The sequence below is a fragment of the Triturus cristatus genome, chromosome 10 (assembly GCF_964204655.1).
Source record: "Triturus cristatus chromosome 10, aTriCri1.1, whole genome shotgun sequence".
In the NCBI taxonomy this organism is placed as follows: Eukaryota; Metazoa; Chordata; class Amphibia; order Caudata; family Salamandridae; genus Triturus; species Triturus cristatus.
The window spans coordinates 500,968,280-500,991,622 of NC_140593.1; the positions used below are offsets into that span (position 1 = coordinate 500,968,280).

The following is a 23,343-nucleotide window of genomic DNA, read 5'->3' on the forward strand; positions in this document are numbered from 1 at the left end:
GAAGAAGAAATACGAGAGCGGGAAAAGGTCCGGAGCCACGAGCTAGAGCTCGCCCGACTGCGACTGGACGGCGAACTCCAGCTGGCAGAAAAGAAACTGGCCCTCGAGCAGCTACGCCTTCAAGAAGAGATAGAAGAGAAGAGACGACACCGGGAGTTGGAGGAAAAAAACTAACTCTTGAGCACGAGCGCAGTCTCAAGGAGCTCGAGATCAAGGCCAAGAACGGAGGGACCAACACCCCCAGTACTAGAGACACTCTACCGCCTTCCGAGGCCAAGGTACATATCCCGAAGGAGGTCGTCAAGGAGTATTACAAGAATGACGATATCCAACAATGGTTCAAGGCCTACGAGGTGGCCATGACCTCCCATCGAGTGCCCCGAAAAGACTGGGGCGCAGGCCTGTGGGGGCGATTCCTGAGTGAAGGGCGGGACACGCTGCTCCAGCTACCGGAGGAGGTGATGACCTCCTACGATCACATGAAGGAGGCCCTGCTCACCCGCTACGGGCTAACAGCGGAGATGTACCGCCAGCGGTTCCGAGACTGCAAGAAAATCCCGGGTACCACATGGGTGGAATATGTGGACTTTTTTAGTCGGGCCCTAGAAGGGTGGATCAAAGGCAGCAAAGTAACCACCTACGGGCAGCTGGTCGACCTCATCGTGTGGGAACATCTTTCCAACAATTGCTTCGTGGAACTGAGACAGCACCTCCTCGACAGCAAAATGACCGACCCGCGAAAACTTGCCGTCGAGGCCGATCGATGGGTCAACTCCCGGGTCCCCCGGAGCTCAATGGGGGAGTACCAGAGGAACCCCAACGGACCCCCACGCCAGCGCGGTGGGGGGGGAGGGCCGAACAGGAACCGAGACCCTCCCGCTGGGGCCCCCAGGAGCCCCCCTCGAGGGCCACCGCAGCCACATCTCTCCCCGAGCCTAGCGCGAAGGGTGGGCCCGGCCCGACCCGGACCACGGCCACCAGTGACCTGCTATGGCTGCCAACAAACCGGACACTTTGCCAGCGACCCGGCCTGCCCTCTGAACCAAAGAAACGGGGCCGGCGGGCCCCCGCCCCGGCAGCTGACAGCCGCCGCCTTGGGGGGAGGAGAAGAGGAAGAAGAGGCCCTCGACCGAGAAAACACTGAGTGGGAGCCGGCAGCCATGTCCCTGGTCTGCCTGGGTAGCCGGGAGATGGTACCCTGCACCCCCATCCCAACCAACACCCAGAAGTACCGGCAGCAGGTCACGGTCAACGGACAACGGGCCGAAGCCCTTCGCGACACCGGCGCCAGTATCACCGCTGTCCGCTGCCACCTGGTGACCCCTGAACAGATTCTACCGAATGTGCTGTGCCCTGTACGGACGGCCGACAACAGTGAAAGCCTATGCCAGATGGCCCTGGTCCCCTTCGAGTGGGGAGGGGTGACGGGCCTGCTGAAGGTGACAGTGCGCGACGACGCCCCGGTCGACTGCCTCCTGGGGAACGACTTGGAGAGTTCCCCCTGGGCTCAAGTAGAACGACGAGAGCACCTCCGAATGTTGGGACTGGCTGATTGGGCCTGCGCCATCACCCGGTCCATGACCGCCCAGGCCCCCCGCTCATCCTCGACCTCCGGGACCGCCCGACCCGAGGGGCTCACACCCCCTCCCGCCAGCAGCGAGGAGGAGGCGGACACCGACCCTGGGTCCAGCGAATCCTCCCCCGAAGAGATGACTTCCCCGAGCGCCCTACCAGAGCTGACGCAATGGCAACACGAAGGGGGCCCCACCCGGGAGCAGTTCCAGCAAGAGCAACAGTCCTGTCCCTCTCTCGAAGGGGTCCGACAACAGGCGACCGCGCAAGCCAACGGTGACCAGACCGGCACCCACTGGATCTACTGGGCCGAGGGCCTGTTGTACAGTGAACAGAAAGTAGCAGAACTCGGGGCCAGCCGCGTGTTGGTGGTCCCCCTCCGCTTCCGGGAGTTTCTTCTCAACCTGGCCCATGATGTGCCCCTCGCCGGACACTTGGGGCAGGACAAAACGTACAGTCGTCTGGTGACCCACTTCTACTGGCCCCGGATGCGGAGAGATGTGGACCACCACTGCCGGTCCTGCCAGACCTGCCAAGCCAGCGGAAAGACGGGGGGTCGGGTCAAGGCCCCCCTCCAGCCCTTTCCCGCCGTCGGCACCCCGTTTGAACGGGTCGGAATCGACATTGTGGGACCCCTGGACCCCCAAACCGCCCTGGGCCACCGCTTCATCCTGGTCCTCGTGGACCACGCCACCAGGTACCCGGAGGCGGTCCCGCTCAGAACTATAACGGCCCCTGTGGTAGGCCGGGCCTTGATGGGGATCTTCTCCCGAGTGGGATTCCCCAGCGAAGTGGTGAGCGACCGCGGCACGAACTTTATCTCCCGGTACATGCGGTCCCTGTGGCAACAGTGCGGGGTCACATACAAGTTCACGACCCCCTATCACCCTCAGGGGAACGGACTGGTTGAGCGATTCAACCGAACATTGAAAGGGATGATCCAGGGCCTGGAAGAACCACTCAGGCGGAAATGGGATGTCCTGCTGCCCTGCCTCCTGTTTGCCTATCGGGAGGTCCCGCAGAAGTCCCTGGGGTTCAGCCCGTTTGAACTATTGTATGGACACCCGGTCCGCGGACCGCTCAGTCTGGTCAAGGAGGGCTGGGAGATGAAGCCCCGAGGCGCCCCTCCTGACGTCTACCGATACCTCCTGACCCTCCGAAACCAGACCCGCAAGTTCCGAGCCATCGCCGAAGCCAACCTCGAGGCCAGCCAGGAGGACATGAAGCAGTGGTACGATCGCAACACTTCTACTGTAGAATTCGAGCCAGGCCAGAAAGTATGGGTCATGGCCCCGGTCGAACCCGGCGCCCTCCAGGACAAGTGGACCGGGCCCTTCAAGGTGGTGGAGAAGAAAAGTCCCGTCACCTACTTGGTCGATCTGGAGTCCCCCCGGAACCCCCTCCGGGTCCTTCATGCTAACAGGCTAAAACCCCACTTCGCCCGGACCGAACTAAGCCTGCTGCTGGCGACCGACGAGGGGGGCGAGGACGACTCCGAGCCCTTGCCCGACCTCTTGCAATCCGACATTCACGATGGATCGATCGAAGGGGTCCAACTCGCCTCGTCCCTGACCCCGGAACAGCGCAACGACTGCCAGCGATTACTGCGGGACTACGCAGCCCTCTTCTCTCTCACCCCGGGGGTGACCCACTGGTGCGTCCACGACGTCGACACCGGGGAGAACCCCCCCATACGACACAGAGCCTACCGGGTGCCTGACCGAGTGCGGGCCTGCATCCAGGCCGAAGTAGCGAAGATGCTGGCCCTGGGGGTCATCGAGCCTTCCGACAGCCCGTGGGCCAGCCCTGTCGTCCTGGTGCCCAAGGCCGCAGCTCCCGGCCACCCCCCGGAGTTGCGATTCTGCGTGGACTACCGAGCCCTGAATGTAGTAACCAAGACGGACGCACACCCGATACCCCGGGCCGACGAACTCATCGACCGCCTAGGGGCCGCTCGCTACTTGAGCACGCTGGACCTCACCGCCGGGTACTGGCAAATCCAGCTCACCCCCGGCGCCCAAGAAAGATCCGCCTTTTCGACGCCGGATGGGCATTACCACTTTCGGGTGATGCCCTTCGGAATGAAGAACGCCCCGGCCACCTTCCAAAGACTGGTGAACAAGGTTTTGGCCGGGCTTGAGGCCTTCAGCGCGGCCTACTTAGATGACATTGCCGTGTACAGCAACCACTGGGCCGAGCACCTCCTCCACCTGAAGGCCGTCCTGGCCGCCCTCCAGCGGGCCGGGCTCACAATCAAGGCCAGCAAATGCCAAATCGGCCACGGATCCGTGACCTACCTGGGCCATCAAGTGGGGAGCGGGCAGGTGGCCCCCCTCCAAGCAAAGATAGATGCCATCCAGACCTGGGAACCCCCCACTACCCAGACCGCTGTCCGAGCCTTCCTGGGCCTCACCGGATACTACCGGCGGTTTATCCGGGACTATGGGAGCATTGTTGGCCCCCTCACAGAGTTAACGTCCAAAAAGCAGCCCAAGAAGGTGCACTGGACACCCCGCTGCCAAACAGCCTTCGACACCCTCAAAACGGCAATGTGTACTGCTCCGGTGCTGCAGGCCCCGGACTACCAGAAGGAGTTCGTGGTACAGACGGACGCCTCCAAGTATGGGATCGGGGCCGTCCTCTCCCAAACTGACGAAAAGGGGCTCGACCGACCAGTGGCCTTCATCAGCCGGCGACTACTGCCCCGGGAGCAACGCTGGAGCACTATTGAGCGCGAGGCCTTCGCTGTGGTGTGGGCCCTCAAGAAGCTCCGGCCCTACCTCTTTGGCGCCCACTTCCGGGTCCAGACCGACCACCGGCCCTTGCAATGGTTAATGCGAATGCGGGGCGAGAACCCCAAGCTGCTGCGATGGTCCATCTCGCTACAAGGGATGGACTTTGATGTCGAACACCGGCCCGGCAATGACCACGCCAACGCCGACGGCCTGTCCCGCTTCTTCCGCCTTGACGAGGAGAATCCCCAAGGAGATGGGTGACTCTCCATGCCTTCGGCTGGGGGGGACGCCTGTTGGACCCGGCCTCGTGGCGTGGTCCTTATCCCCCTGGATTGTGGCCGTTCCCCGCCCCGGCCTTCACGGGCCACCCGTCTGAACTACACCAAGGCCCTTCACCCGGAACTGCACGTGGTCGCATGCTCCTCATGGCTCCGCCATCTTGTTGGCATCCACGTCACCCCGTGCACCAGCCGGCGCGACCCCGCTCAACCCGGCCTCGACCCCAGCGAAGCCCCGACATCGAGGCACCACGGACTGACCAGGGGGTGTCGCAGGAACCATTCATCGCCCCCGGCGGAGGACGGTATCGATGGGACCCCCAACTGTCCTCCCCTCTCGGGGTGTGATCGCCCTGCAACTCCCATGGGCCTGGCGCCTCTCCTGCTGGGCGTCTGGCCACCTCCACCCGGCCACTCCGCCCCCTCGGGCGCATAGGTCCGGACATCAAAGGGCTCCAGACCTATATCTGGGGCGACCCCACCACAGCTCGGCAGTTGTATCCCGGAGTCGAGAGCCCTGCTGATTGAATCGCGGCTGACCCTACGGAGAAGAACTCTTGTCGGAACCATCACGAGCCCTGCTGACTGCGTCGCGGCTCCTTCTTGTGAACACTTTGAAGCCACCTGGAACATCGGAGCCCTGCAGACGCTGTCGCGGCCCAACCTCGCTGAAACCTTCCTCGGAGCCCTGCTGACGACGTCGCGGCTCGAGCTGAGCAGAAACCATCTTGAGAGCCCTGCTGATTGGATCGCGGCTCTCCACGAACTGTACGCCAGAGCCCTGCTGACGCCGTCGCGGCTCGACCCCTCCGAGAGCGGAGGTCCTCCAGCTTGAGGATAAGAACTGGGCCCCAGGTACCCTCGTACCACATTCCTGCCAAAGACTGTCCCGCTACCCCTACCCTTCCAAAGAGACATTGAGACTTCTGGTGGATCCCTCGATCCCTTCGTGTAAATATTGAACTCGTAACCTTTTATTGATGATAAAGAATTGCTTGTCTTGAGACAACCTCCTTGAGTCCGGTGTGGTGGTGTTACTGTGCTAGTACGTGATAGGAGAAGGATCTCTCAGGAGACTTCTCGGCAGCGCTCGGCTACTTCGTGCAGTGCGAGGGCCCCCCCGTGGTGGTCTCACCGACTCCTCGGGGTCCGCCTTCCAACACATTGTTTGAGGAAAAACATTATTTTAAGCCACATTTTATGCTGAATATGTTATGCTAATCCTCAGTAGTGATGTCTTTTTATGTGAAAGGCTAAGTATTACTTGTTATTGATTAATCATATTGGATAAACGCCAGACATCGCTCTATTCTTTCAGTTATAACTGTTTCTGGATTCCTACATGTTCAAATATTGTGTAGGCCCCACCCTGATGCTCGTCAGAAGAACTGTTTTCTTATATGTGAAGAAATGACTTCTTCTTATCTAACAGGATAGTTGTCTGTCTTTGCACATACAAGGAGAGTAGGCAGTATGGGTACAGTTCCCTCTACATTTATTATCTGTCTAACTTGCAAAACCAAGTTATCTGCTTAAACCTCAGTAAAATTTGTGCAAATAATTTAAAGCAAAGGGGCCAAATGAGCACAGGCTCCGGGGCACATTAACTTAATATACCAACATATTTCTCTAGTTTTCCTGGTCATGGCATACGCTTTGCAAAGGAAGTCCACTTTGCACACATGGACAATAATATCGCAATTCCACAGCTGAAGAGCTCTCTATGGACGTGGTAAAGGGCAAACCTTTACCTTAAATTCTCTGAGAAATGAGAGGATGAAAGGGATTCAGAGTAATTTCCAATTCAGTGCTCTGTACCTTGAGTAAGTGAACTAGTGTTTTTTAAAATTGGATTTCAAAACAAGGCCTTTTGAAGATATATTCCCAAAGTACTATAGCAAAATATTAGTATGTCACGATTTATGGTCGATGTTAAAAAAAAAATTAAATATATATATATATATATATATATATATATATATATATATATATATATATATATATATATTCACTGAAAAAACCATGGGTTTCACACACGTTATAGTTAGGAATTAGCATTTAAAAAACCTTAGAAATTCAGTGAAAAAACCATAGGTTTCACACATGTTATAGTTAGCTGGACATTTTACTCGTAAAAAACCAATGAAATTGCCCCGTTATAGTTAGTTCAGCTAACTATAACTCGCGCGCCCGCAATGCACTGCTGATGACGTCACATATTACATCACTCATGACATGGTCAGTGACATCACTCATGACATCACTGATGACATCTCAAATGACATCACTGATGACCTCACTGATGACATCATCCAGTGAATGTGTGTTTTTCTGAAAATTAAATATGTTTTATATATGTATATCTCAAGGTCAATGGAAGAATAAATGGGTATATAAGTGTCTAAATGGATGCTTTGTTTTTGAAAAATTTATTGTGTAACTGACTGATTAAGTGTATCATAGTGAATACATGGCTTACTGTGTAATGTTTAAATATGAAAATATCTGTATCAGTCTCTCACTTTGTGTATAAGTGGTTGCATGGGTTGGTGAGTAGCTACATGGGTGTCTATATAGGTTATTAGTTGTTTTTTTGAGTATCAGTCTGAGTGTCTGTATGGTTCGGTGGGGGGTATTATGTAGTGCATAGGTGCATGAATGAATGATTCACTCTTTGTGTGTGTTGAACACAGCATGTGTGCAGAACTGTATGGGTGGATGAGTGTGTGTATGGGTGTGTTAGTGAGTGAATGACTGTCTCAATAGTGTCTTTATGAGTAACTACATATGTTTAAAACTAGTATATGTGACTATTGGTGTATATATGTGGGTATATGTGAGAGATTGAAAGAGTTCCTGTATGAATAAGTATGTGTTTCTATAAGTGATTGTTTAAAAGACTAAGTATGTGTAAGTTTCTGTAGAAGTAAGTGTGGTGGTGTGTGTATAACTGTATATGCTAGTAAATGTATGTTTGATTCTTTATTAGCATGAGTGACTATGTGTGTGAGTAACTCTGTGGATGAGTGGCATTGTGTAACAGGATGTATAGGTGTATGAGTACATGTGTTGAGTGAGTACATGTATGAGTGACTGTATTGGACTGTTGGTGAATGAGTGGATGTTTATGTGGATCTTAGAATTACTGAATAGGTTGTTGTAACTGGTATTGGTATGTCCATTGTTTTGAAAATTTTAGTCTCTATTTTTGAATGTGTGTATCAAAGGTTATATTAGGGTGAGAGGAGGTCTGCCACTCTATCACAAGGATGATGTCATCAGTGAGGTCATCAGTGATGTCATTTGAGATGTCATCAGTGATGTCATGAGTGATGTCACTGACCATGTCATGAGTGATGTAATATGTGACGTCATCAGCAGTGCATTGCGGGCGCGCGAGTTATAGTTAGCTGAACTAACTATAACGGGGCAATTTCATTGGTTTTTTACGAGTAAAATGTCCAGCTAACTATAACATGTGTGAAACCTATGGTTTTTTCACTGAATTTCTAAGGTTTTTTAAATGCTAATTCCTAACTATAACGTGTGTGAAACCCATGGTTTTTTCAGTGAATTTCTAAGGTTTTTTAAATGCTAATTCCTAACTATAACGTGTTTGAAACCCATGGTTTTTTCAGTGAATTTGCAAGGTTTTTTAAATGCTAATTTTTTTTTTATTCTTCAATTTTTTCTAACATATTTTTAATTTAATTTTCTTACCTTTTATAAAGACTATGCTTAAATTTTTAAAATTCTTTAATATGTTTTTTTTATAATTTTTTAAAATAAACATGTAAAATTTATTTCCAGTTTTTTTTTTTTTTTTTTAAATTTTTTTTAGTACGCGTACCGTAAGCTCACGGTAAGCGTACGGTTTACGCAACGTCCGTAATCTTTCTACGCTGCTTGCGTATAGTTACGCACTTTGCGTAGCCGCGCGTACTGCGCGTGGGACGCGTGCGCGCTTACGCCACGCGCGCAGGTTACGCGGAAGTGTCGGGGAGTGACTGTTATGCGCATGCGCGCAAGCGCGTGTCTTTTTTACGCGCATGCGCACTTTTGCCGTAAGCGTACCGTAAGCGTACCGTAAGCGTACGGTTGGTCATGTGATCATGAAACACAACTTTTGATTGGTTGAAACTACTTTCAGTTCTAGAACTCTCCTACACCACACCCATTCCCCTCATTTCTGCTTGTGATCCCTTAGGAGAAGGAGCTGGTTTGTCTTTGGGATACGATGGCAGAACAGCAGAGCCCTTCTGAGAGTGAGGCTAGCACCAGCAGCACTGTCTTGAGGCAGAGAGCGAGGAAACAAAAGCCTTCTTATGTTTGGGATTATTTTACTTTTCCTGAAGGCCAGCAAAAGGTGAATGCACCCTTAGTTACTTGCAGGCTGTGTCAGCGTGTACTTTCTAGAGGTAATCCTGACAGGAAGTATTCCTTTGGGAATCACACCATGAAGAGACACCTCCAGGATGTACACAGAAGGACACATGGTCATCTTTTTGGAGGTAACTCTTCAGAAAGACGAGCCAGTACATCCACAGCAGCTCAGCCTGGACCATCATCTGCAGGGCTGACTCCTTCTTCTGCAGGTCAGGTGAGCCCTTCATCTGTGGGGGGAGAATCTCCTTTTGCTGGCCCTCTGGAAATTAACCCTCGGTTTGCGAGGGTTGAAGTACGGTGCGCCACTTGTCACGATCTAATTACTTATAGGGAGACCAGTGTTTCCCTGGTGAACAGTAAAATAGATCAGCACACTTGTCGTACCGTCTAATATTCCCAATCTTTCTTTCCTCTGTCCCTGCATGAACACAACGGTTCTTTTAAGAGCCAACCTTATCTTTCATCTTTTTTTTACATATGTTTTTAAAAACTTTTTTTTATTTTTTTTTACCGTACGCGTACGGTGCGCGTACTTTTTTTTTTTTTTTTAAAAAAACACTAAAAATCATTTATGACATTACATTGACCTTGAGAGACTACAATTATTATTATTGACTTACCATACTCACTGAAAAAATATTTATTCATTTATTTTTTTTAAAAATAGTTTTAAAAATGTTTGTAGTTTTCGTAAATTTTCTATATCTATCTGGAAAAAAAGTAAAAAGTATTAATATTTTTAAAACTTTTTATAATACAGTACACATATTTACATTTTTTCCCAAAAAATATTTTTGCCTTATTTTTGCTGTTTTCAGAATATATTGCATTTCACTATAAATTGTGAAAGCAATTGCATTCATCATTTTACAGCGGGCAAAAAAAAATACCAATCACAAAGATTGTATTAAAAAAGCCCTGATTCTTTTTTTACTTAAACTTAACATTATAGAAATGCATAATATTGTAAAAAAATATCATCTAATACCAATACTTATTCCTTTAAAATACCGTCTGATATGTTTGTTTCAGAAGTATAATCACAATATTATATCTCAAATAACTCCAAAAAACATCTGATTTCATTTCCTTTAGGCCAAATAGTAATTTTAAATTTTTGTTTGGATTAAATTACCAACGGTAATCCAATAAAATTCTAAAGTTTAATTTGTCCAGATCTCACAGATTCTCTGTAACATTTTGGTTCACGAACATTTTTTGATTAATTTATTTAGTCCACAATAGAATTGGTTACTTTTCCACATGGCCAAATAGTAATTTTTTAAATCATTTTTGAAAAAATTTCCAATGGCAGTCCAATAACATTCCAAAATATAAAATGTGCAGAAGTTACCGATAATCTCAAAATTATTGGTTTTTCAAAATTTCATTAAAAATTAAAAAAGTCCACATTACAATTGGTTATCTTTCCATTAGGCCAAATGATAATTTAAAAAAAAAATTTTTTACAAAATTGCAATGGTAATCCAGTAAAATGGTAAAATTGTTTTGTCCAGATCTTGCCAAGTCTCTCTAAAATTTAGGTTTCAGGAAGATTAGACATGAATTTGCTAAATCAAAAGGCAAACATTGTTTGAAAATCAATTGAGAATCATTACACAGTGTCTAGCCTTTTTCACATTTAAGATAAACTGTGTAATGTCCAGAAGTAACAGTAGGTCCATCATGGAAAATTATTGCAACAGTTACAAAAGTTTTTCCTGAAATTGATAATTGCTGTCCTGTAAACTTCTTTATTAAAGTATCCAATTTTGAACCATCAGCTCTACATCGTTGCATCATTAAAATTACATACTGTCCGTATTCCTTTAAAATTAATGTTGAAAACATGTCAGAATTACACTCACCACATTTCATGCTATGATTAGCATCTTTAACTAATTTTGCAAAAGTGACTGTTTTACTCTCTGGCAATGTCAAATAAATAAACCTTTCATTATCAACAATAGAGCCACTTATATTATAACAATTATCACAACTATGTTCCCATTTATAAGAGAGACCAAAAAAAATGTCAATGGGAACTCCTTCTTCTTCCACTACCTGAAGAAAATACATCAAAAATTCATGTGCATCTTGCTGTTCATTTTGAGAAAACTGTGTTCGTCCTGAACATACATCTAAAAGTTTTCTAATTTCAGTAGCACTTTCTATTTGAGTTTTATCATTACTCAGCTTTTGAAAAAGGAGACTCAGCTCTGAACAGAATCTTTTTCCCTGATTTACTATTATCTGCTCTTGCAAACTTTCCAGATAAAATGCAACATTCAGCACTACATTTGCGTAGCAGTTGACACCAGAGCTATTTTCAAAATGACATCCTACAACCTGTTCTTCATTTTCCTTTTTCTTTTTGCTTGCAATTACATCACTCCTCTTTTTTTTCCTCCTCTCTACATCTTCACTACAGATATTCTCATTTTTCCTTTTACGAGAAACTACACGTTTCTCCAACACAGGATACTGACCTAAATGAGGAGCATAGCTTCTTCTTAATCTATTATACTCCTTTACACAATTTGTATCAGCACTAACTTTTGATTCTTCAAAGTCTATCATGAATAAACCTGATAATGTTTTGACTCGTGACAAAGCAACATATGCCATACCTTCTTTGAACACAGTTGAACCAATGTTCACAAATGCACAATCTACAGTCAATCCTTGAGACTTGTGAATAGTTACAGCATATGCTAGAGAAAACGGAAACTGCTTCCTACGTACATATAAGTCTTTCACAAGCATAAAACGAACTGTACAACGACAAATATCTTTAACTTCATCTATCTGATCAAATTTTATTTTTAAACATTCAATTCCTTCTTTTTTCTGATAATTAATAAAACCCACAACTCTTCCCATCGCTCCATTAACTAAACCTTTCTCAACATCCAAATTTCTCCTTAAAAACACTCTACAGTTCATGCAAACATATAGATTTTTTTCTAATCCAGCTGTTTTGGAGATGTTCTTCTCTAGTGAGTCCAATTTATTTTTCAGTTTGCCTGTTACTGTGACAGTAATTCTTCCATCCTCAATTTTGTCCACTGCTTCCAATTTCCTGATCTCTTCCTTTTCCAATTTCAAAAGCTCCTCATTGAATATTGAGCATTCACGTAGAGTTGGCATTAAGCAGATGACACTTTTGTTTTCTGCAATATTCTTGTATATTTTCTCTGCAACTATTTCTTCCTTTGGAAATAAATTATGTAGCAGCCGACTCTGTAATGCTTTTTTGCCAACTTCTGTGAGTAGTCCAATTCTGATATCTTTCAGAATACTTCCATATTCTTCATCGTTTGCTTGCCTCATATTAGTTGTAAGTTCCTTGTACTCAAAGAAGGACCAAATATTTGTATTTCCGATGCTTCCCAATGACTTCTTCGTGTCTTCATGTGTCACAGTATTAAACACTGGTTGTCCTTTAACTGGAGTAAGTTGCAAAAGATCTCCAAAAACTATGACGTGTTTTCCACCAAATAACACGTCATAGTCTGTCTTCAAAATTTGCTGCATTCTTAAATGCACAAAGGCAAGCATTAAGTTTGATACCATGCTCACCTCATCAATAATGAGAACTTGCATCTTCTTCAATACTCGTGAAACTTCCAAGGATGCTTCTCCAGTTAGCTTGTTGAATTGTATTTTGTTCTCATGCTCCACTGGTAACATTAGCAAACGATGTAAAGTGATTCCTTTTATGTTATATGCTGCTAACCCAGTTGGAGCAGTAACCACACAAGACAAAGTAGAATCCGTTTTTTGCTTTAGGTAGCTTCTGATGACTTTTATTAGGAAACTTTTTCCAGTTCCAGCTTGTCCGCTTACATACATCCTGATTGGATGAAATGATGTGCATGAGCACTCTTTTTTTACATGTAGAAATCCGTGATCAATTTTGTTTTTGATCTCTTCATAAATTTGTTGCTGCTCTTGATTCAGTTGTCTTTCCAAATTTTCTAAGTCTATAAATTCTTCTTGAGCTTGATTCATAGCCGTTTCCACTTCATTCATGGCTATTGATGCTTCATTTTCAACGATTGGTTGTCCTAGGGGATCTTGACTGTGTGTTCCCTTAACTTTGGCTGTCCTGAGAACTGTCTCTAGCTATTTCTGCTGCAATTGTAGTTTCCTGTTCAATTTCTTCATTTAACATTTGCAGATAAGTTGTGAATGTATTGCATTGTATGCTGTCTTTGCAAGCATTAAATGAATCCTCATAGCTTTGAAATTCTCCCAGTAGTTCATCCTCTGTACGCCATGGTTTAAACAACTGTAAAAGAGCCAAGTAGTAAAATTCTTTCTTGTCGGTAGTGTCGCAACTCCGCTTCCGGTGATTTATCAAACTTCCTTTGGTTTGCTTCACCAAACATCCTTCTTCACCAACAACTTTATATTTTCCATTATTAATGTCTTCTGCAGCTTTCCGTGAATAAATGTAGTTCTGCAACACTTCATAGAGACACATGTTCTCCAGATGATGACTTCTCTTGGGATAATATGTGTCCAACATGTTTGTTTTCAATATATCTGTACTTTCTGGGTCATTCTCGGCCAAATATTCAATTTCTCCAACAGATTTCAGTACCCGATTTCTCATTGCTGCAAGGCCTAAACTTGCCCAAATTATTCTTCTTGACTTCGAGTAGAGACTTGCAGAAGATAACCTATCTGAACATTCGTAGGATCCAATTTCTCGATGCGATAACATCTTCAAACTGAAACTGTACAGCTTCTTACTGACAGTCTTCTCGTGAGAAATCTCTTCCCACATTTCCTTCAATTCTGTTTTTTCTGATTTCGTAATGTAAGACGTTACATATCGTGCAACAGCAATGGAATTGTCAGCTACATACTGTATATCCATGTTAGCGTTCCACATGGATAAAATGACTGGGTTGTAGTCATTTATATTTTTTGATTCTTCTTTTCTTTTAAGGTTGTAGGTATTCTTAGGGGATTTTCTTGTGATAGTATGTCTCACAGCTGACATAAAACTGTTTACTCTTCCATTTGAAAGAACAGGTCTAGGAAATCCAAATCGACATTTAGTGTAGTATTTTTCTTTGCTCTTGTATTTCCGTCGACAGTATTTTCCACACCGATGACTTTGGAAACGTAAAACTTGCTCCTTTAACTTGTTCTCTTCTGTGCTTTTTGGTATACCACATGTTGCATATTCTTCAATGTAAGATAACACTGCTTCATCAGTATCTGTTCCAAACTTTGGGGCATCCTTGATCCACAACAGCATATGAATATGAGGAGCACCTCTTGCCTGGTACTCTTTTCTCCAAAAGAAATCCACTACTTCTCCAAGGGGTGGATTTTTTTTATTGCAGATGAAGGACATCATAGCCTCAAATCTATGATTGAAATATCTGCAAACATTAACCGGATCCAATGAGCACAGTTCTCCTGCTGTCTTGTATTCGATGTTTTTAATGTTTGAATTGGCCTCTCGTAGAAAATCCAGTAAATCATCCCAAGCGTACTCGGCACAGCTTAGGGTAAGGAACCATGTTGGTGTTCCTAAATTGCGTAACATGCATTTTAGTTCACCATGGCGTCGGTACCAATATTCATTTGTCCCACGCTGACAAGCCATCAGATTGATCAGTTGTGTTTCCAAATGATCATCTCGGTGCTGCACTTTCTCCATAAAATCCTTAGCAGACACATTTTGTAAATGTACTCCACTTTTTAAAATGTGATTTACTGCATAAGACAGTGCAGACAAGTCGCTTTCAAATAAAAGATGGAACAAATAAGGAATACTTTGTCGAAATCTGGGATCTTCAGCATATAGTCTTGTAGTCCGATACTCTGAAGCTGGAATCTGTTCTGGACGTTCATCGTATCGTCCTCCTTTTCCCGTAGGAAACAGCTGGGGAAAACATCGAGCTTCCAAGCTCTCCTCCCATACACTCACGGGAGTTCCTTTTGCTTTCTTCATCTGAAAGAGATCAATATTGTCTCCCATAACTTCTTTCGAATGAAGAGGATGTATGCTAAAATGTTCATAAATTTCTTCTTCCTTTGTCTTGTCCACTTTTTCAATTTGTCCAGTTGGTGTTTCTGTGTCTTCTTGAAAATCTTCGTCTTCTTCTTCTTCTTCTATATAAATTGATTCATACCATTTGTTATTTTTTTTCAAATACAAATTTGCTCTTTGTACTTTCCGCACATCTACCAGCTCCTGCCAAATCTTCTTATTCTTTGTAGGTACACCATTAACCAGAATAATTAATGGTTCAGTTTCCAAAGTATCCGCATCAATAGTTTCCATATTTTTTTTCAAATCCAAGGGCAAATACACCACTCTACCTTTTAAACCTCTCAGTAAATCTGAAGGAGGTAATTTACCAGTTTTGGGCTCCATACGTACTATGGTCTGGAACGGATGAACACATTGAATGAGTATAGACTCATATGTATTTAATTCAGAAAGTTCAGCAGGAATAGCATCCAATTCTAAATTATTATGTACAGCTCTGGTCGGCATTCTATTTTCCTCTAACTTGTTGTAACAGTATTTACAAATACGCTGATCTTCACCCAATTCAAAACAATTTTCAAGAAATATATATGTGGCAAAATCCTTCCACTTATAATTATCTTCATTTTCACTCTTTCTGTAGAGATCAACATTCCTAGTTTGTTTTCTATAATGAGTTCTGCGGCAACAAATACAAGTAACATTTGGTCTTTCATTAGAGACTATTGCAAATTTTGTTATGTGATCATTAAATGTCTTACTTACAGAAGGTTCTACATTCTCTTCCACTTCTTCCTCATTTACTGTGTCCTTCTCTGCACTGTTTTGTTCAGGACCAAAGTAACAAAACTGAATTTCATCAACAACCTTCTCTACATCTGATACCGTTCCTCGGAACAGAGCCCTATTCAATTCATTTAACTTTATTGCTGGACTTTTGGCAAAATACAACCGTCTCACAAACTTTCTCATTTCAGTATGATGAACAGCCAGCATCCTAAAATGATGGAAAACACTATTGCACACTTTTCTAGATAGACAAGCCAGAGAATGACCCTGCAAACTAGTATTCTCTCTCACTCTGCATGGATCCAGACTTTGAAGCACCTTAATCTTCTGTTTTACACTTTTTTTACTATATTCTCTTAGAAACTCTCGAAATCTGTCAATAGATTCCTGACGCACAGTGCAAATACTACTACAATTCCAAGTGTACACTGGGGCTTTAGGACGTCTCCCCATTGCCTCATCTGCCATCACTTGTACCTCATCTCTTGGAACCATTATCTCCTTCTCCATTATGCAACCATTTTTTACTTCGTATGAACGACCTCTGGTGTCAACTGCATGAAGCAAACTATTACTTTGAAAATAGCTCTCTTCATTAAAAAAAGGTTCACTACTTGAACTATGCATCCACTTTCCTAAAAACACTTTACAAAAGTTTGTTCTGTTCACTACTCTTTTGCTTTTGCTTTGTGATTTCAGTACATTAACCATTTTATCTAATGTACGCATCCTATTCAAAATTAATATGAATAGTTTCCTTTTTAATTCTAATGCTTTTGCTGCAATGGCTTCAATTTCTTTTTTTCTCTTGTAATATTTTGCCTTTTGCTTATATTTCTTCACATCCTTTATCAAATTGGACATAACTCTTCTCTGAAACATTTTTCTACGTATCTCTTTAAACGCTGTTTTTCTGTTTATGTAAAACTTTTCAGTTGCAGAAGGTATATTTGCATTAACTAAATTCTCAATTTTTTGCTGTTCTCTTCGTTTTGTTACATTCTTTCCAGGACAGACATTTTGTACATTTTTCTTTGTTTTGAATATTTTTTTAAGAAATTGTTTTTTCTGCTTACCAGAAGATTTTTTCTTGTTCCCAACATGAGCATCTTCTACTAACTTTGGTCCTCCAGTTGTCTTCAAATATAGTTTTTTTTTTAGCGTTTTTTGAACTCTAGATTTTGTAGGCATCTTAAATTTTGTTCACTGTTCTTCAGCAATACCTGAAAAAAACTAAAAAAAAATCCTTTATTGTATTTAAATATATTACTACATTTCTTTTCACAATAGTCACAAAACGAAATTTCTTTGCCAATTTGAATGCACACAAACTCCTCTTTTTTTTGGGCAAGTGAAAATCACTTTTACAAACTGTCACATTATGAAACCACTTTTCAGATTTTTTAAAAAGCCCATGTCCAGAGTGCTACACTCCAGCAAGGGCAACCAGCCTTAGTGAAGCTGAATGTATTTGCATTACAGACTGAAACCTGAAAACCCCACTCGCTTGTAAATACTGTGCATGACTATACATGGCAAGCACATGGGTGTGTGCTAAGACTCTGCTTCTTCCCCCAAAAATTCGCTCCCCCTTTCCATCTAATGCAACTGTGAAATCACCAGAGCAAGACGCAATAAATCTCTGCCTATAATTCCTCTATGCACACAGAGTCATGTTTTCACATTAGTCCCAAAACGAAATTTCTTTGCCATTTTGAAAGCACACTTACTGCTCTTTTTTTTTCCGGGCCAAGTGAAAATCACTTTTTACAATTGGAAATCACTTTTACAGACTGACACATTATGAAACCACTTTTTTTGATTTATTTAAATGCACATGTCCAAGCTGTTTTTTCAGACCACCACCATGTGTATTCTCGGTGACTGCCTACACTCCAGCAAGGGCAACCAGCCTTAGTGAAGCTGAATGTATTTGCATTACAGACTGAAACCTGAAAACCCCACTCGCTTGTAAATACTGTGCATGACTATACATGGCAAGCACATGGGTGTGTGCTAAGACTCTGCTTCTTCCCCCAAAAATTCGCTCCCCCTTTCCATCTAATGCAACTGTGAAATCACCAGAGCAAGACGCAATAAATCTCTGCCTATAATTCCTCTATGCACACAGAGTCATGTTTTCACATTAGTCCCAAAACGAAATTTCTTTGCCATTTTGAAAGCACACTTACTGCTCTTTTTTTTCCGGGCCAAGTGAAAATCACTTTTTACAATTGGAAATCACTTTTACAGACTGACACATTATGAAACCACTTTTTTTGATTTATTTAAATGCACATGTCCAAGCTGTTTTTTCAGACCACCACCATGTGTATTCTCGGTGACTGCCTACACTCCAGCAAGGGCAACCAGCCTTAGTGAAGCTGAATGTATTTGCATTACAGACTGAAACCTGAAAACCCCACTCGCTTGTAAATACTGTGCATGACTATACATGGCAAGCACATGGGTGTGTGCTAAGACTCTGCTTCTTCCCCCAAAAATTCGCTCCCCCTTTCCATCTAATGCAACTGTGAAATCACCAGAGCAAGACGCAATAAATCTCTGCCTATAATTCCTCTATGCACACAGAGTCATGTTTTCACATTAGTCCCAAAACGAAATTTCTTTGCCATTTTGAAAGCACACTTACTGCTCTTTTTTTTTCCGGGCCAAGTGAAAATCACTTTTTACAATTGGAAATCACTGTTACAGACTGACACATTATGAAACCACTTTTTTTGATTTATTTAAATGCACATGTCCAAGCTGTTTTTTCAGACCACCACCATGTGTATTCTCGGTGACTGCCTACACTCCAGCAAGGGCAACCAGCCTTAGTGATGCTGAATGTATTTGCATTACAGACTTAAACCTGAAAACCCCACTCGCTTGTAAATACTGTGCATGACTATACATGGCAAGCACATGGGTGTGTGCTAAGACTCTGCTTCTTCCCCCAAAAATTCGCTCCCCCTTTCCATCTAATGCAACTGTGAAATCACCAGAGCAAGACGCAATAAATCTCTGCCTATAATTCCTCTATGCACACAGAGTCATGTTTTCACATTAGTCCCAAAACGAAATTTCTTTGCCATTTTGAAAGCACACTTACTGCTCTTTTTTTTTCCGGGCCAAGTGAAAATCACTTTTACAGACTGACACATTATGAAACCTTTTTTTTTGATTTATTTCAATGCACATGTCCAAGCTGTTTTTTCAGACCACCACCATGTGTATTCTCGGTGACTGCCTACACTCCAGCAAGGGCAACCAGCCTTAGTGATGCTGAATGTATTTGCATTACAGACTGAAACCTGAAAACCCCACTCGCTTGTAAATACTGTGCATGACTATACATGGCAAGCACATGGGTGTGTGCTAAGACTCTGCTTCTTCCCCCAAAAATTCGCTCCCCCTTTCCATCTAATGCAACTGTGAAATCACCAGAGCAAGACGCAATAAATCTCTGCCTATAATTCCTCTATGCACACAGAGTCATGTTTTCACATTAGTCCCAAAACGAAATTTCTTTGCCATTTTGAAAGCACACTTACTGCTCTTTTTTTTTCCGGGCCAAGTGAAAATCACTTTTACAGACTGACACATTATGAAACCTTTTTTTTAAATTTATTTAAATGCACATGTCCAAACTGTTTTTTCAGACCACCACCATGTGTATTCTCGGTGACTGCCTACACTCCAGCAAGGGCAACCAGCCTTAGTGATGCTGAATGTATTTGCATTACAGACTGAAACCTGAAAACCCCACTCGCTTGTAAATACTGTGCATGACTATACATGGCAAGCACATGGGTGTGTGCTAAGACTCTGCTTCTTCCCCCAAAAATTCGCTCCCCCTTTCCATCTAATGCAACTGTGAAATCACCAGAGCAATACGCAATAAATCTCTGCCTATAATTCCTCTATGCACACAGAGTCATGTTTTCACATTAGTCCCAAAACGAAATTTCTTTGCCATTTTGAAAGCACACTTACTGCTCTTTTTTTTTCCGGGCCAAGTGAAAATCACTTTTACAGACTGACACATTATGAAACCTTTTTTTTAAATTTATTTAAATGCACATGTCCAAACTGTTTTTTCAGACCACCACCATGTGTATTCTCGGTGACTGCCTACACTCCAGCAAGGGCAACCAGCCTTAGTGATGCTGAATGTATTTGCATTACAGACTGAAACCTGAAAACCCCACTCGCTTGTAAATACTGTGCATGACTATACATGGCAAGCACATGGGTGTGTGCTAAGACTCTGCTTCTTCCCCCAAAAATTCGCTCCCCCTTTCCATCTAATGCAACTGTGAAATCACCAGAGCAAGACGCAATAAATCTCTGCCTATAATTCCTCTATGCACACAGAGTCATGTTTTCACATGACTCCCAAAACGAAATTTCTTTGCCATTTTGAAAGCACACTTACTGCTCTTTTTTTTTCCGGGCCAAGTGAAAATCACTTTTACAGACTGACACATTATGAAACCTTTTTTTTTAATTTATTTAAATGCACATGTCCAAACTGTTTTTTCAGACCACCACCATGTGTATTCTCGGTGACTGCCTACACTCCAGCAAGGGCAACCAGCCTTAGTGATGCTGAATGTATTTGCATTACAGACTGAAACCTGAAAACCCCACTCGCTTGTAAATACTGTGCATGACTATACATGGCAAGCACATGGGTGTGTGCTAAGACTCTGCTTCTTCCCCCAAAAATTCGCTCCCCCTTTCCATCTAATGCAACTGTGAAATCACCAGAGCAAGACGCAATAAATCTCTGCCTATAATTCCTCTATGCACACAGAGTCATGTTTTCACATTAGTCCCAAAACGAAATTTCTTTGCCAATTTGAAAGCACACTTACTGCTCTTTTTTTTTTCGGGGCAAGTGTAAATCACTTTTTACAATTGGAAATCACTTTTACAGACTGACACATTATGAAACCTTTTTTTTTGATTTATTTCAATGCACATGTCCAAGCTGTTTTTTCAGACCACCACCATGTGTATTCTCGGTGACTGCCTACACTCCAGCAAGGGCAACCAGCCTTAGTGATGCTGAATGTATTTGCATTACAGACTGAAACCTGAAAACCCCACTCGCTTGTAAATACTGTGCATGACTATACATGGCAAGCACATGGGTGTGTGCTAAGACTCTGCTTCTTCCCCCAAAAATTCGCTCCCCCTTTCCATCTAATGCAACTGTGAAATCACCAGAGCAAGACGCAATAAATCTCTGCCTATAATTCCTCTATGCACACAGAGTCATGTTTTCACATTAGTCCCAAAACGAAATTTCTTTGCCAATTTGAAAGCACACTTACTGCTCTTTTTTTTTTCGGGGCAAGTGTAAATCACTTTTACAGACTGACACATTATGAAACCACCATGTGTAACTACAACAAAAACAATTCCCATTTCTATTATTCATTTCTTAAGTTACCACATACATCCCCTCTCAAACTGTAAACTCACCTTTAAAATTAGTTAGTTGTGAAAGAAATGTGACACTCAAACAGCAGATTATCAGAGCCAGGATCTCTGTTGTGTTCACCTCTCTCCTCTCAGCAGAACCAGATAATGGCAAACTTTCCCTCTTTTTTTCCACACATATACTTGTAAGTTTCAAATCTCAGTGCTTCCCCCTTTTTTTCAAATGTAATCACACATTTCTATTGGTTGAAAACCAACCCTTTTCCAAAAGTACCCTTCCCCCAACTTGACTTCTGCCTAGTACCCTTCCCCCAACTTGACTTCTGCCTGCTACCATAGCAACAGCTCATGGAACACTGCTGTGTGGAGTTAGGTCAGAAGTTCACCAAACAATGTTTCAATTCCACAGAGCAAGAGTGCTTGACTTTTCAAACCTAACAGCAAATCCATAGTACTGTTCTTTGGTAACACATTTTTTTGTACCAATACAAAACATGCTTCTATTAATTTACACATACAGCCTAGTTTTTATTCTAGAATGGTATGAAACAGCCAATCAGTTCTTTTTGTTTTGAAAAAAATATGTATGCCTCCATTTCCAAACTGTCTTTCTTTTCATATTGCCATTCTACTGAAAGACACCTCTTGAGTGCATCCAGATCTCCTTTGAAGATGTTCACAGTGTGGATTGTAGGGCACAGCTATGTCTTCTGGAGTGAAAAGTTTGCAGAGAAAACAGATATGGTGAGAGACCTTGCTTTGCCAAATGTAGACATTAAATGGATTGGTCAGAGAGGGTTAAAGTGGCACCAATTGATGCCATTGGTGAAATCCTTCATGCAAATCCAACACCCTGACCTCATAATAGTGCACTGTGGTGGCAATGACCTAGGCACTTTGACTGGGGTAGGTCTGGAAATGCTTATGAAGGACACCTTTGCACAACTGTTTTCACTTTTCCCTAAAACTGCCTTTGTGTTTTCCAACATATGCCAAAGGCAAAAATGGAACTGGTCCAATCATTTCTGTCCGCAGATTGACAAAGCAAGAAAGCACGTCAACAAATCTGTTTCTGCTTTCCTCCGTGACTATGGTATGGGTGCCATTTACCACAACAACTTGCGTTATGACATGCAAGACATTTATAGAGGAGATGGTGTGCACTTCAATGATGAAGGGAACAGAGTCTTCCTTTTGAACCTTAGACTCTGCATCGGTACTTACTTGTAGGTACCACTAAAAAAATGACTTCATAAACACAACAGCTCTTTTTAGAGCTCCCTAATATCTAAACTCTTAAATCTGCTTTTCATTTATTTATTTGTATTTTTTTTACCGTACGCTTACCGTAAGCTTACCGTACGCGTACCCCGTGATTTATTTAAAAATCAATAAATGTTTTTTTTGTACTTTTCTGTCCTTCTTTGACCCCCTTACAAATGTTAGGGGGTCTGTAACTCTCCTCATTGCCCCCTTTTCTTGTTTTCACTCTTTTTTTTCAGAGTGAAATACACAAAATGGCGGCCGCCGCTTCCTGGTTTCGGCCGATTCGAATGTTTACTAAGATCTAAGAGCCAATCAGAATCGCGCTCGCGCACGCCACCGTACGCTTACGGTAAGCGTACGGTAAGCGTACCGTAAGCGGGCTCAGATATATATATTGATTTAAAGGCTATTTTCTCAGAATCTACTGAACAGATTTACACCAAACCTACAAAAGGCACTTCCTTGACCTAGGGACTACCTCTCTGCCAAATTTCGAGTAATTCTGTTCAGCCGTTCGGGCTGTAGCTCGTTCTAAAGGTCCTATGGAAAAATGCATGGGAAAAACGCGTTTTGGGACCCCCCTTTTATCTCAGCCCCCGCTTGACGAATCCCCCCGAGACTTTCAGGGTAGGAGCGGAGCGTAGCGCCCCACCTATTTTGAGAAATTCGCGAGGATTCATCGACCGGCGCCAAAGTTATTCAAAATAGAATGTTGCGGATTTCCTATGGAAAAGGGGTCCTAACTATAACTACCTACTGGCGACCGCCAGTAGGTAATATATATATATATATATAAATGTCACTCTTTATTTTCCCGTCGTGACAAATTTAAACTGTAGGAGTA

The 23,343-nt window shown here is 43.4% G+C and overlaps 1 protein-coding gene across 3 annotated transcripts in view; it reads left to right on the plus strand.

The window, feature by feature from the left end:
• ESYT2 (extended synaptotagmin 2) overlaps positions 1–23,343 on the plus strand; it is a 769,824-nt gene that overhangs the window by 737,943 nt on the left and 8,538 nt on the right. The gene's annotated exons all lie outside the window — the stretch shown is intronic.